At 38.3% G+C, this 15,333-nt stretch overlaps 1 protein-coding gene and 1 pseudogene across 1 annotated transcript in view; both read left to right on the top strand.

Annotated features, from left to right (window-relative positions):
- LOC129017490 (misshapen-like kinase 1) overlaps positions 1-1,064 on the top strand; it is a 56,034-nt gene extending 54,970 nt beyond the window's left edge. The window contains 1 exon segment of the mRNA XM_063657020.1: positions 850-1,064. The gene's annotated coding sequence lies outside the window, so the exon portion shown is untranslated.
- Positions 1-15,333, top strand: part of LOC134738756 (HEAT repeat-containing protein 6-like) — a 33,827-nt pseudogene that overhangs the window by 3,517 nt on the left and 14,977 nt on the right.

Below are 15,333 nucleotides of genomic sequence, written 5' to 3' on the forward strand. Positions count from 1 at the left end.
ATTTTTTTAAAAATAAAGAAAAAGGAATCACTCCATGTCCCAAGTGCCAAGGGAGGCATCTGTAGCTCCTTGATAATAAGAGGCTCATCTTTCCCTTCACCATCCTTAGCATGTGGGTTATCCTCAGCTAGCATCTCTCACAGTCGTAAGATGACTGTGCCAGTTCTGGACATCCCATGCCAAAGAAATGATTAATGTTCAGCAGAAGCTAAATAACTTTATTTTATGTTGTGTCTCTTGTACTTAAGAGTAAGGAAACATGTCCTATAAACTCTCTAGCAGACTCCCCAGTATCTTGCTGGAGAGACTTAGGTCATGTAAATACCTCTCTAAACCAGTCTTTAAGCAGGAGAATGGCTCCAGCTGGTAGTTTCAACATTCACTACACATTAGAATCACCTGGAGGAGGGCTTAAGCTCCCTCGATGCTTAAAATGTGCAGCCACAATTAGCCTACATCAGAACTATTGGTATTTTGGCTCAGATGATTGTTTTAGGGGCTGTCTTGCACATCGTGCAATGTTTAGCAGCATCCTTGGCCGCTACCCACTAGACTCCAGTAGCACCTCTCCAATTGTGACAGTCAAAAATGTATACAGCCATTGCCAAATGTTCCTTGGGGGTTAAGGTTGCCCCAGGTTGCCCCACTCTCTTAAACTAATTAGTGTTTACCCTTAGGTCTCACATGGGAGAGGTGGACATGCAATTAAATTAGTACTCTGCCAGTAGGGAAGGAAGAAATGGAGGCTAGTAGGTAACCAACAGTATCTGCTGCATGGAGTAAGGCTGTTTTCAGTTTAGAATCTTTGAAACTAACATGGGGTAGCTTCTGTCTGTTTACTATTCTTAGGTGTATCATCTTTGTAACACTGGCAATTGGAGATGTTCCGGATCACCAGTGGCACCTATAGCGCCTTACCAGCTTTCCAGCACTTGGTGACAGTTTCTCTCAATTGTCCATGAATTGACACTTGGATTAGCCTGGTCTGTCCCAACAACCTTATCAGCTCCTTGACAGGAGAGATATGCCCTCTCTTCATGGTGTATTCCTCATGTCATGTTAGAGATGCAGTAGGTATTTAGCTGTTATATTGGTTCACTGTGTATTCGTTGAGTGTTTATTATGTATAAGGCAGTTTAATTAAATTTCAGTGCATTGAAATACTCATATCTGTGTATTCACAGCTGCCAATGTCTGGTTAGTTCAAGGAAAAATTACAAGGACTTTATCAAGTTCTACTTTACTAAAGAGGAAGAAGCGAGCAACAGTGTGGGGCGGGGAAAAGGCCCCTACATTGATCAAACTTTTAGGCCCTTTAGAGGTGATCCTTTTGACACATAAATGACAGACACACACTCTTTTATACAGCTTGATTCAAGTGCACATACATGTCCATAAAAGAATAATATTTTTTAAAAGTTGCATCAGAATATATCTTTTCCTGTGCTGTTAGGTAATTGTTGATGAACAGCACTTGGATTTCCTGTTGGCATATACTATTTCGGCTATTCATCAGTGTAGTTCCTGGACACACATGGAAATTCTTCAAGCCCTGGCAGCTCTGGTGTACTGCAGTGGCTCAAAATGTCAAAAGGTAGTTTAAAGTGCTTTATCCTTCCTTTGAAAGGCCAGGAGCACAGGCTCTGGTGCCAACACTGTGTTCAGGTTTCTATCTTGCCACTAATCTCTAGCAATTCTTATTCAACCACTCTGGGCCTTGTTTCCTTGTGTATAAAATAGTTACTCTGGGCCGAGCACAGTGGCTCACGCCTGTAATCCCAGCACTTTGGGAGGCTGAGGTGGGTGGATCAAGAGGTCGGGAGATCGAGACTATCTTGGCTAACACGGTGAAACCCCGTCTCTACTAAAAATACAAAAAATTAGCCAGGCGCGGTGGCAGGCGCCTGTAGTCCCAGCTACTTGGGAGGCTGAGGCAGGAGAATGGCATGAACCTGGGAGGCAGAGCTTGCAGGGAGCTGAGATAGCACCACTGCAGTCAGGCCTGGGCGAAAAAGCGAGACTCCATCTCAAAAAAAAAAAAAAAAAAAAGTTACTCTGAGGATGAAGTGAGACAATACTTGTCAAGTTCATGGCCCTCGGTAAATAGTAAGCATTATTCTTAATATTATCATTACCCATCAGCCATGCGGCCACACTAAAGAGCATCAGCAGCTACCCAGGCTGGGAGTAATGATTGTTACTGATGCTTTTTGGCATATCTTTGCATATCCATCTGACATTCATCTAACAGCTAGTCTTTTGGTGCTTAACTGCCATTTAGTTAAAAAAAAAGAAAGAGAAAGAAGAAATCTGTCTAAAATGTAATATTTTCCTAGAAACTTTTCTTTGACCTACATTGACTCTTATTTTTCTTAGTACCTCCCACAGCTGCTAGGCAAGACCGGACTCTTAATGAAGTTGAGTGACTTGGCTCAGTCTGATCCTGAAGTCAGGAGAGCTACAGTACCTTGTATGGCAAACTTGCGTCTCAGGTATGTGGCTCCAGTCAAGTTTCTCAATGGTAATAAGATAGTGCCTCTATTGGGCCCTTTGTAGGTAGTTCCCTCTGCCTGAAGCCAGAACCAACTTAGACAAATAACTAACTTTGCATTTCCCGTGTACTTTACTAATAAAATCATCTTAGGTTGTTTGTTAATGTTAATATTGCTTGTAAAGAAGGAAAAAATAGACTAAGACCATATTCCTAAAATGTGGTAATAGTGACTTAATGTGCAGTATGTCAAAATTTTGTTTTCTATTGGTATAAAGTCTAAGCATATTAAGTTTTTAGAAGGATATATTCATGCAGATTTAAGTGCTGGTGAGATGTATCTGTAAAAGGCAATTTCTTTTCTTTGAAGAAGATGGAAACAGCCCCAGCTGCTCACCCTCGATTCTCACAGTAGGCAGTAGACAACGAGCAGCACAAATGTGAACTCGTCTCTGCATAGCACAGCGCTGTCCAGCGAGTAGAAAGGCAGGCACAGATGTGTGATTCTAGCTTGACAGGACCTGTCTGGATTATTTCCCTCCTAGGACTGAACAGCAGAACTAAAACAAGATTTTTCTTTCTCCATACTTTTTCTACCACAAACTTTTGTAACCTTTCCATATGGAAACCACCCTTCTTCTATATTCATTCTAGCCCTGTGCCTGTCCCCCAGCAGTAACTAATTAACCAAAATAATAATTTTCCATAGCATAGTTGAATTCAAAGGTATGTTCCAACTCCAATAGTCTATATGACTGCTATTTTTTTATTTTATTTTATTTTATTTTTATTTATTTATTTATTTTATTATTATTATTATTATTATTATTATTATTATTATGATTATTATACTTTAGGCTCTATAGTACATGTGCGCAACGTGCAGGTAAGTTACATATGTAAACATGTGCCATGCTGGTGCGCTGCACCCACCAACTCGTCATCTAGCATTAGGTATATCTCCCAATGCTATCTCTCCCCCCTCCCACCACCCCACAACAGTCCCCGAAGTGTGATGTTCCCCTTCCTGTGTCCATGTGTTCTCATTGTTCAATTCCCACCTATGAGTGAGAATATGCGGTGTTTGGTTTTTTGTTCTTGCGATAGTTTACTGAGAATGATGATTTCCAATTTCATCCATGTCCCTACAAAGGACATGAACTCATCATTTTTTATGGCTGCATAGTATTCCGTGGTGTATATGTGCCACATTTTCTTAATCCAGTCTATCATTGTTGGGCATTTGGGTTGGTTCCAAGTCTTTGCTATTGTGAATAATGCCGCAATAAACATACGTGTGCATGTGTCTTTATAGCAGCATGATTTATAGTCCTTTGGGTATATACCCAGTAATGGGATGGCTGGGTCAAATGGAATTTCTAGTTCTAGATCCCTGAGGAATCGCCACACTGACTTCCACAAGGGTTGAACTAGTTTACAGTCCCACCAACAGTGTAAAAGTGTTCCTATTTCTCCACATCCTCTCCAGCACCTGTTGTTTCCTGACTTTTTAATGATTGTCATTCTAACTGGTGTGAGATGGTATTTCATTGTGGTTTTGATTTGCATTTCTCTGATGGCCAGTGATGGTGAGCATTTTTTCTTGTGTTTTTTGGCTGCATAAATGTCTTCTTTTGAGAAGTGTCTGTTCATGTATGACTGCTATTTTTAATTAGTCTTTTGCAAGCCTCATTTTAAAGGAGACTGAGCTTGAGTTGTTTTCTCTGTATGCATTTAGTGTGCCAGGACAGCCATATTTGGAGGAGCCCTACCAAAATGTCTGTTTCCAAGCTTTCCTGACTATTTTACAATCTCCAAAATCATCTGATATGAATGATATCACATTTTGCATGGTAAGTGGACTATCATTGATATAGTGAATGTTGCGGATGTGTCTAGAAGCAGATTGGAAAAGTGTTACTAACGAGTTTAATTTGCATTATTAGCTTTGTCTAGAGAAATACACATATATGAAATGTTTGTAACCTAAAAAGATGAAAATCATACCATTTTGGTTTAAATTATAAGAAGCTTTTTATTTGTTATATTTTGCAATTCTAGGTTTTTAGAGGAAACTGTTCTTTTTCCTTCTGAATATAAAAGCAATAGTTGCGGGCTGGTGACTGTCTTTAAGATGAAAGTGAAGAGAGATTTCACCAAATATATCTGCAGTATTTTATTTCTTTTTTAAAAATATGATGCAAATGACAGTTTGTTAACATCTTTTAAATTTAGAGTAACACATTTCAAATGTTCTATATCTAAGATAAACTTCCTTCTAGTCTCCTGCTCAGATATAGCCACTGAAGACAATTTGTGCTACGTGCCCTCAGATTTTTTTTCTATATGTAAATGAGAATTACAACTTTAAATGGGATCATACTTAACATGCTGTTTTGTAACCTTCTTGTTTTGTTAAAACTTAATATCTCTGGGACATCTATTCGGTTGCTGTTAATATACCTCATACTTTCTAACTGCTATGGCTGGGAGACCTTGGACAAATTAACTTCTTGGAGCCTCCATGTCCCTCCCTGAAAAGGGACTGATATAAGCATATTGTGGGGTTCTTATGAGAAGTATATGAAATAAAGCATTCAAAGGGCCTGTTGTTATTGTTGTTGAGTTTTACATTTAGCAGAGGGTTAGCTTCTTTTATAATCATATCATAATCATCAAAATTGAAGTTTTTAAAATTTTCCCACTATTTCAAACAAGGCTACAGTTCACATCATCCCAATGTAGGAAGTGTTTCTTAAGGAGAGAGTTCTAGAAATGAGATTACTGAGTCAAGAAATCAATCTTGGTCAGAATTGCCCTCCAGAAACCAAGTTTTTATAATTTATCATCTGTTCCCATATACATGGCCTTGCTTTTAAGAGGGCTGGGTTTGCCATATTACAGAGCTTCCGCAATTCTGATCTGTGCTATCTTTTTTATCCATTATCACATTTTTCTTGCTAAACATCTTCTGTCTTTTTTCTTGCTCACCATTTGTACATAGTGGTTTGTAAACATGTACAATAAGACCACTTCATTATTCTTTTCTTCTAGAAAAGAATTCATGGTAGTTTATCCCATCTCCTTGGATCTGCATCTCTGCTTTGTGTGTGTATGTGTGTGTCTAAAAGTTTTTTTCATCATCTAGAGACTGTCCCTCTTCTATCCTAAGTGGTGCTAGTAAATTGATTCCTGGACAACCAGATTTTATTCTGCCTTCTAACTGGGTCTCCCTTTTCCCCCTAGTTATTGCAAAATGCATTAAAAGATATACAGTCATTTCTAAATGGTGGGAGAATGAAACTAACACAGACTAATGAACTTGGAGCACTTTTAGCTGTGCTAAAGGTAAGGCAAGTCTTCATATGATCATTGTCTTTCCTGTTTCAACCCATGGTACAAGCACCACTTCACATCCTTATTCTAAGGCTAACTTTGAGGTATTAAAAGTTTTTACATATATTTTGAGAGAGTAGACAAAAATGTTCATATTCAAAGACACTTAATATTAACAGAAAATAATAAATCTCCATTTAATAAATGCATCAAAATTTTAAAATTATCTATGAGTCTTGGGAAGGGAATAGGTAGGGGGGTATGACCTGTAGAAGATTTAATTACAGACTATGTTGTACCTGTTTGTACTTAGAAGAAGAGCCAGTGCTTCTCCTTGGCTTTCTCCTCCAAGTAGTAGGCAGGCCAACCAAGACATGTGTCAGTGGGCAGCTTCCGAGCATGCCAGTCAGTGGGAAAGTCAGGCCAGCATCTCCGGGGACCCAGCTTCTTCAGCCAGCAAAGTAAGAAGTAATTCTTTCCTTGTGGCATTCTCTTGCTCCCACATCAAATAGAGAGGTAGCTATAGGTGGAGATAGGTAAATAAAAATGACAAATTGGTTTAAAAAATTATAGACAGATAAAGTAATTGGATAAATTTTATAAATAAATAAGGAAACTAAAACCAGACTTGATTTGATCTGACCAAACCAGATCCAGCTGGAGGCCAGATAAACTTCAGCTCTTCTTTAAGCCCTATGCCTTCAAGGTATCTATTTTCTGTCTCATTTATATTTCCTTAGTAGGCTTTTGAACATTAATCTGTGAGTGTTCTGATCCAGACATGGTAAATAGTTCTGTTTTATGATTAATGGTTTATGATTAATGGTTTTGTGTGTGTGTGTGTGTGTGTGTGTGTGTCCTTATTCATCATTATTAGAAATTCATGTTTCACAGACTCCCTGGACTAAACATAGAGATGCCCACGGTGTTATACCCAACTCCACTTCCTCAGTATGATGGGTGAACACCTATCAAACCACAGCAATCAGAATCCAGTGCTTCTTGACCAACTTTGGTACATTTATGTTTATTTAGATTTAAGTTGTGGCTTATTTTTAATAGATTGCTGTGTGTGTTTTCTATGATTTGCATCACTACTACCCTAAAAGCCTACCTTGAATTTTATTTCAGTTTAGGGTTGTTAGCATAGTAAATTTAAACTCATCTGATGCTCAAAGTACCAGTTAAAGCATCTTATACTTCTTAGAGGTGTAGTCAGTATAACAGCTATAAAAATGAGCATTCACTTTATACCTCAAACCAAGCATTCTCATCCCCGTGATGCTCAAGACCAGGAGTCAACAAATGTTCTCTAAACTTTCTCTACTAGGCTAGTAAATACTTCAGGTGTCTGTCATAACTACCAACTCTATTTTAACAGTGCAAAAGCAGCCATAGACACTATGTAAATGAATGGGCATGACTGTGTTTCACTAAAACTTTATTTGCAGAAGCAGGCTGTGTGCTGGGCTGGATTTGGCTTTTGGGCCATAATTTGCCAACCCGTCTCTAGACCGTTAGAAGCCCACCTATCAGTTAGTGCACCATCTCCACACCTTACATTCACCTGATTTCCCAGCCTTTCCAGATAGCTGCCATCTCCCTCTTGCTTCGGTTGGAGAACCTGGAGCATACAGATGTGTGGCCAAGGATTCACTTCCAGAAATGTCATACCTGATGAAAATGCTTCTTATTAGAAATTATGTCACTCATTCACTCACTCAGCATTTACCCAACATCTGGTGTGTTCCAGACACTGTGCTAAGCACTAAGTATATAGACTCTGGCTGCTTTTAGGATTTTGAGGGAGAAGGCAAAGATGGATAAATAAACAACTACAATGCAATATTATTGTTTCTCTCATTAGAATATTCACAGAGTATTCTGGGAACACATTGAGGGCACCCAGTCTAAATGCAGGAGGAAGAGGAGGCTTTTTAAAGGTATAGCTAAACAGAGATTTCAGAGTGAGTAGCAGTACAGACAAGGAGGAATGAGTGTTTCATGCAGATAAAACAAAAGGTGCATAGATGTAGAGAATGAGAGTATACATTGCCCATTTGTTAACTAGTAGGACTAGAGTTTCAGTGCGGGGAGAGAAAGAGTGGAGCCGTTGTGTAGCAGAGGCCGAATGATAAGATTCTTGTACAGGAGGCTGAGGAGTTTGGGTTTTTATCTCATAGGCAATAGAGAGTCATCAAAGAATCTTACATAGGGGAATGATGTGATCAGATCTGGGTCTTAGAAAAATCACTGTGGTAGCAAATAAAAGAGTATGGGTCTGGGGGCCACAATAAGTAGTTCAAGATACAAGTAATGGGAACTTCCTGCCTCAAGGCCACAGACTTTGAGAACGTGGAGGAAGACACAGTTTCCAGACAACTTGTATATCAGAAAGAAAGTAACAGGGAGAAAGAAAGAAAGAAATTGGCTTCTACTTAGTATCTACTTCTACAGAGACCCAAAGCCCTGAAATGAGCATTGTATGTAATGGACAACTATCTCTTCTGTGCAGACATGTGGAGTGGTACTAGCTATGTATCTTACTCCAAGAACTGATAAAATAGACACTCAAGTCATTTTCTATAGGCTTTAATGCTCTTGAGAAATTCCAGTTGAGAAGGCTGAATACCTTCACAACACCTGTGCAAGGTAGGAGGTATTAGCCGCATACTTACAGATAAGCAAGGTCAAGCTCAAGAGAGGCTAAATGATTTGCCCCAAGGCACAGAGGTACAATTTAAACCCAGGCCACGTGTTTTACTGTGTCTTGTGTATTTCATTCCTTCTTTCTTGTAGTAGACAGTAAGCACTTAGCATCGTGCCTGATGCTTAGGGTATTAAAGAAGTTCCACTTTTTTCTTTTCTCTTTTCTTCTTTCTTTAAACTACATGTTGGGGACATATTTAATCACTTTAAAATGAAGAAGTAACGATTCAGTGAAAAGCCATTCTGAAGTAGCTATTATATGTGTCTTCATTTGCTCCTAAAATCAGAATAAAAAGAAAAAAAATCCGAAGTAAAACCAAAGAAAATCCAGCAAGGAGAGGAGGAGGAAAAGGAATCCAGTGGTGAAGTAGAGGTGGCCCCAGTCACTGGCACAGGCAGAGTGAATCTGCATGAAGGGAACACTTGGTGTCCCTCCTCCCTGGGTGTCCAGAGTTTGCCTTTAGATGGAAATGGAGCTGCAGGAAAAGATGGAGTCTCCTTACCCTTCAGTTCTTCCAGTTGGAAAAGGGTCAGCAGTAGTGAGTCAGACTATTCTGATGCTGAAGGAGGCATGCAGAGTAAAATGAGGTAGTAGTATTTTGTTACATTTTATACCTTGTATTCTAAGTTGCATGTAAGTTTGTAACTTGACTGCTGCATGTGTTTAACTTGAAGAGCCTGATTTCTGGGGGCTGTGGTGGTATTCAGAACACGACTTGCTCTCTTGATCTGCCATTGCACATGTCATTCCTCTCCTTAGAATATTCTTCTTTGCCTTTTCGTCTTGCTAACCACTACTCATCTTTGATATGGGCCCAGAAATCATGTTCCCCGGGAAGCCTTTTCTGCCTTAGTGTTATTGATAATGTATTATAGTTATCTCCTTAACTGTCCCTTGCTGCCTAGCTTGTCAAGGCTGGGGCTTTGTTTATGTCTGGCAGCCTCAGCATGATGCCTGGCACATACATAGGTCATTCAGTAGATATTCATTGAATGGATGGATGGATACTCGGCAGTGTTTCCTGTCTAACACTAGTTTCCTGATATCAGTATGTTGTCCTTTTGTTCTCCAGTTGTGTTTTTTAATTGTCAGCCTTAATAACTTGTTATAGAAACAAATTGTCTTAACATGTTTTGATTGTGGTTTGAAAGAAATTTTTAATAACACATTGACATCTTTAGGGATTATTTAGAATGTTTAATTTTTGAATGTATCATTTGAATTGGTGGAAATAAATACCATTTCATGTTTGCATTTTGAAAAAAAAAAACGATTTTTTAAGTCTTTTTACTTTTTTCTCTTGGTTATGAAAGGTCTTACCAAGCTAAAGTTCGCCAAGGAGGCTTAGTTTGTTTTCTTTCTACTATGAAATCGATTTAAAAAAAAGTTCTTTATGGCTACTGGTCAGCCTTTATTCCTGATATGCCTGAACTTGGCAGCCCACAGTCAGTGTCCTTGATGACTCTTACATTGAAAGACCCTTCTCCAGAGGTAAGAGAATTTAAACTCGAAGCTTTATAACAGGAAGAAAAAATTTACAGATCCTTACTGTTTTCTCTGCCTTATCCTTTCTGATCTGAATACAGCTGTTAGTAACACTGACCCAAGTTCTGACCTGAGATCCACTGGACAGACAGGAAAATGGGAAGTGGGCTTATGTGAAGAATACATTGAGGCTGATCATGTAGGATCGCTTCCTGCCCCAGGGCTTGCTTGAAGCCTGAGCACACTGAATTCTAACTTTGGTGTCTCCCTTGAACTGCACTGAAGCAGCTGTGCTTCTCTTCCTTTTATGAAAATGTTGATTGCTGTGGTATTTATAATAAGAAAACATCAGAAATGGCTTAAACAACTCAGTAGAATATCCTGGTACATAATGGCTATGAAGGATGCATAAGGCTTTGAAAAATGCTCAAAATGTTCTGTGAAAACACAGGATATAGAATTATATATACAGTAGAATCTCAAACATGTTTTTTTCCTTGCAACTTTTCTAGTTTTCAAATCGTGTAATAAATATTTACATATTTTAATGAGAAAAACTTATTTTTAAAAAAGAAGAAAAAAATGGCAGGTATGGATACCTATAGCAAGATATCTCATGGCTGATCAAATATTTGCCTCTGCTTGAATATGTTAATTCCTCTCCAGAATTTAACCACTTAACCAAATAAGGAAAATAGCCTGCTGTTTACAATAGTGAACATTAAAAAGTCATGCTGAATGGCATCTGGGTGTCCTCAGGTAACCAACTGCCCACAAAGAGAGAAGTTTTAATTAGGCCAACAGCATATTGTTCCTTTTCTATTTTTAAGATTACTCCTTAAAGGGTCAGGGGTGGTAACCATAATACGTTGGAATTCCATATGAGTCATCTCCTTGAGTAACTTATGATATAAAAAAATTTCTGGATGACCCATCAGAAGCTTTTACAAGGTAAAGAAAAATAAGTTAGCCTCAATTTTATATACACACAAAAAAATGACTTGTGGGGTATTTCAAGTACTCCTTATCCTAGGAAATTAAACTGGCAGAAATTTTACAAATTAACTAAATCGATAGTGAAGGAGAACCTGGGAGAAAAATGGAAAAATGAGTGGTGGCGAATAAATCAGTAATGAAGCCATTAGAGTAATTGAAATAAAAGCTACTAAAAATATTGAAAATATATATATGAAGACCCTCCAGCTAGGTAGGGGAGCTGCCAGCAGTGGCCAAGGAGATGGTGCTGTGGAGCAAGAAGCAGCCCAGCTTCATCACCTGTATCACAGCTGCCCAGCCAAGGGGATGTGAGACATGGGGGTTTAGAACATGAATACAAAAAGGTTATGAGGTCATAGCTGATGAAAATGAATTGGAATAATTTTCATGATGTTTATATCTTCATAGGTTTTTAAATGTTTACATTTCACTTAAAGTGCCATGAGAAATTTCACATATAGCAAAGTGGTCTTATCCATCTCCTTGATTTAGGTACCTTTTAGACTTGTTCTTGCTGTTTAACTTTGGTGAATGCAAGAGATGTGCTGAGGAAAAAAGATACAGAACTTCCTTCTGGAGATGTCGTAGATCCAGTACAAAAAGCCACAAGAAAATTCTAGAGAAATTAAAAAAAAAAAAAAGTCATCCTACTTAAAGTGGATTTTAAAAGATGAAAGAAATTAAATTAGTTCAGTGTAATGGCAAGTGAAATGATGGTACTTAAGAGATTCTTTTAATAAAGTGTTAGGTTGGAAGGATTTAAATAAGTGTGGTGATTATTGTTTACAACAAAGCTTGGAGCATACCTCTGCAGTCTGTCCATAGTATAATTAACTGTGCACCAAGACATATGCTAGAAGAAAGTTGTGGCAGGTGATGTCATGGGACAGGCTTTTTGTTTGTTTGTTTGTTTGTTTTTTTGAGACGGAGTTTTGCTCTTGTTGCCCAGGCTGAAGTGCAATGGTGAGATCTCAGCTCACCACAACCTCTGCCTCCCAGGTTCAAGCAATTCTGTCTCAGCCTCCCGAGGAGCTGGGACTACAGGCATGCACCACCATGCCCAGCTAATTCTGTATTTTTAGTAAAGATGGGATTTCTCCATGTTGGTCAGTCTGGTCTGCAATTCCTGACCCCAGGTGATGTGCCTGCCTCGGCCTCCCAAAGGGCTGGGATTATAGGCGTGAGCCACTGCACCCGGCCCAGTGGGACGGGCTTTTAAAATAAAGACTTCTAAAAAGTTATGTGCATTAAAATTAAAAATAACAGATAATGGAATTAGAATGGAACAGCATTCTGGATTGACCAGGTTAAAAGAGCTGCTATGACTTCAGGCCAAGTGGTCATGTCAGGTGCTCCTTGTGCATAGAGTTAGATGGCTGGAGTTCCTCTTAGCCAGGATTAAATAAGACAACTGTAGTTTATCTTGTCATTGAAGTGCTTAGTGATTAGTTTTGACTTTATGGCAGGTCTGATATGACCCATGGCATACTCAGCTGGAAGCACAATTTTAACTGGTGTACTAAGAAATTTTCTAAAGACAAATGGATGGAAGGAAAGGTGATTAGACTTTCCAGTCAGAATGCCAACAATAAACAGAGGCTACTTTTTAGGAAATTGAAACAGAATATGCTAGAATGGTTAATTGGGGAGAAGAAAACTTAGAAATGTCCATTAGGATTTGGCAGTGCCGTGATACTTGGGAAATGATCACGTTTCCATGTTGGAAATGTGCTTCAGAGAGCACATCTTATATGCTTCCAAAAGGGACAGAGCAAATTATCAATAAAAATAACAAGACTAATTTAAGAATTTCTTGTATATGATTTCCTTAGGTGTTATAAAGGCATATTATGGAGAATATCATCAAGACTTGTCTTAAACAAACTACAGGGCAAACCTTTGTCTTGGTACCTTGAGAATTATCCTGATTTACAAATTTCATGATGATGATTTATTGCTCTTTTAGATAACTATAAAAAGTGAAAACAAATCGAAATCTAGATAATAGATGGTATAACTAGAAAAGAGAATGAAAAGGTTGGTATTGTTAACTGTTATGGAATGGTAGATTTTCTCTCATATGGCCAGGCAAGAACAGGCAATCTTTGCTTAGTGTATTAGCAAAGAACAGGCAGTCTTTAATTAGTGTATCTGTATTCACACTTCTGATAAAGACATACCCGAGACTGGAAAGAAAAAGAGGTTTAATTGGACTTACAGCTCCACATGGCTGGGGAGGCTTCAGAATCATGGCAGGAGGCAAAAGGCACTTCTTTACATGGCAGCAGCAAGAGAAAATGAGGAAGAAGTAAAAGCGGAAACCCCTGGTAAACCCATCAGATCTTGTGAGACTATCACGAGAATAGCAGGGGAAAGACCAGCCCCGATGATTCAGTTACCTCTCACGAGTCCCTCCTACAACACAGGAGAATTTTGGGAGATATGATTCAAGTTGAGATTTGGGTGGGGACACAGCTAAACCATATCACTTAGATACCTCCCGACCCAGAGTCCCTGACACAGTGTTGAAATGCCGTTACGTAAAAGACAACTGACTTTGGAAGTGAGATCCAATAAAAGAACATGTGAACAGTCATGTGCCCTGCATGGAAACTTCAGTGGTACCCACTCCCAGCAGGGACTTCTTTGTCACCCTTCCAGAAATATTGTGAGACCAAACACACATAAAGAGAAAAAAATTAGGATTGACTAAGCTACCTCAGCAAACATTTCTGCTACGTTCTTAAGTAGCAAAAAAGGAAAAGTACTTTTCTGTTTTATTAGCTTTAGACAAGCCTTCGTGTCCAAGGAGACAAAACTATACACTAGTAAGACCAAGCACACTGACTTTTGTAAGACTGAAAAGCCTTTCATTCATTATTTTAAATATTCAGACAATAGAAACTTAACAAGATGAGCTCTCTGGAGACTCTACCTGTTACGATTTGCTTGTACGTTAGTAATTTCCGCGGAAAGTGCTGATTAGAACTGGAAAACAAGATACTAAATACTGATACAAGAACAAATGAAGCAAAACTTGTACCAGATTCAGTATCTTAAGTAACAATTATAACAACAAATATATGTTAAACAGAGTTTAAAGGAAATTAACTCAGAACTGTGAGAAGTACGATTTGATATAGTATCAAATTTTTATATAGATTTTATAACTTAGTGGAAAAAAATAACCAATTTCAATGACATTTGTTTTCATCTGTGATAGTCATGATTTTCCCCTGAAGATGCCAAAATTATGCTAAAATGTTTGACTTTTGGAACATTAGTTCAATTCTTTCCATTCGATTCTTAATTTCATTCAGTTTGTGAGCTGTTGGAATTGTGATTTTTAATTGTCTTCTAAAGAAATGAAGGTTTAGCATAAGATCTATCTTGTTGAGTTTGGACCAGCCTCTGGTAGGGATTGGCCAACTGTGGCCTGTAAGGCAAATCTGGCCCAACACCTGCTTTTGTATGGCCTGTGAGCTAAGAACGGTTTCACACTTTTAAATGGTTTTAAAATAAAACAATAGTATCTCATGATATGTGAAAATTGTATGGAATTCAGATTTCATTGTCCATAAATCAAGTCTTTTTGGAACGCAACCACATTTATTCCTTTACGCATCTGTGCTACAATCACAGAGTTGGGTGGTTGTGACAGAAACTGGCCTGCAAAGTCTAAAATGTAAAATGTGGACACTGGCTCTTTACAGAAAAGTTTGCCAGCTCCTGGTCTCAGTCCTTTTTGGATCAGCTGACTTGTGTTCATGCTCTCGCTCTCTCTTTTTTTCACACATATACACACGGTTTCCTAATACATTGTCAATTTCCCACCTTAGGGGATTATGCTTAATTCTGAAGTCTGATGCTACTGTACTTCAAATTTCTCTTCATAGCAGTAAGTCTAGATTTCTACGACTCCACTCTATAAAAGGCCTGCCTGGTGATTTATTACCTGGTTGTTTGGAGATAATATAATTGAAGGCTTTTGGGAAAACCTTTTTTGCTCCAAACTCAGATACGCTTCACATTGAGTAACTATTTAGGTTAGATTCTAGAATTGTGATGTTGATTCCTTGCTTTTAAATTTTTTGACTGGAAATGTTAATTGTCATTTTTGGATGAGCTGGCCAAAGAGAGTACAATATTATTCCGTATTAATAGTCCTATGCTTATTACCTATATCCCATTTTTGTAAAGTTGGGCTTTCTTTTCCTTTCTGATTTTTAATACTACAAAATTGTCAGAGTACCAATTGAAAGTAATCTTTCAACCTTATAAAGAAAATCTTGGTGCCAATGACACCTTTGCTGAC

Source organism: Pongo pygmaeus, chromosome 19, assembly GCF_028885625.2.
Source record: "Pongo pygmaeus isolate AG05252 chromosome 19, NHGRI_mPonPyg2-v2.0_pri, whole genome shotgun sequence".
NCBI lineage: Eukaryota > Metazoa > Chordata > Mammalia > Primates > Hominidae > Pongo > Pongo pygmaeus.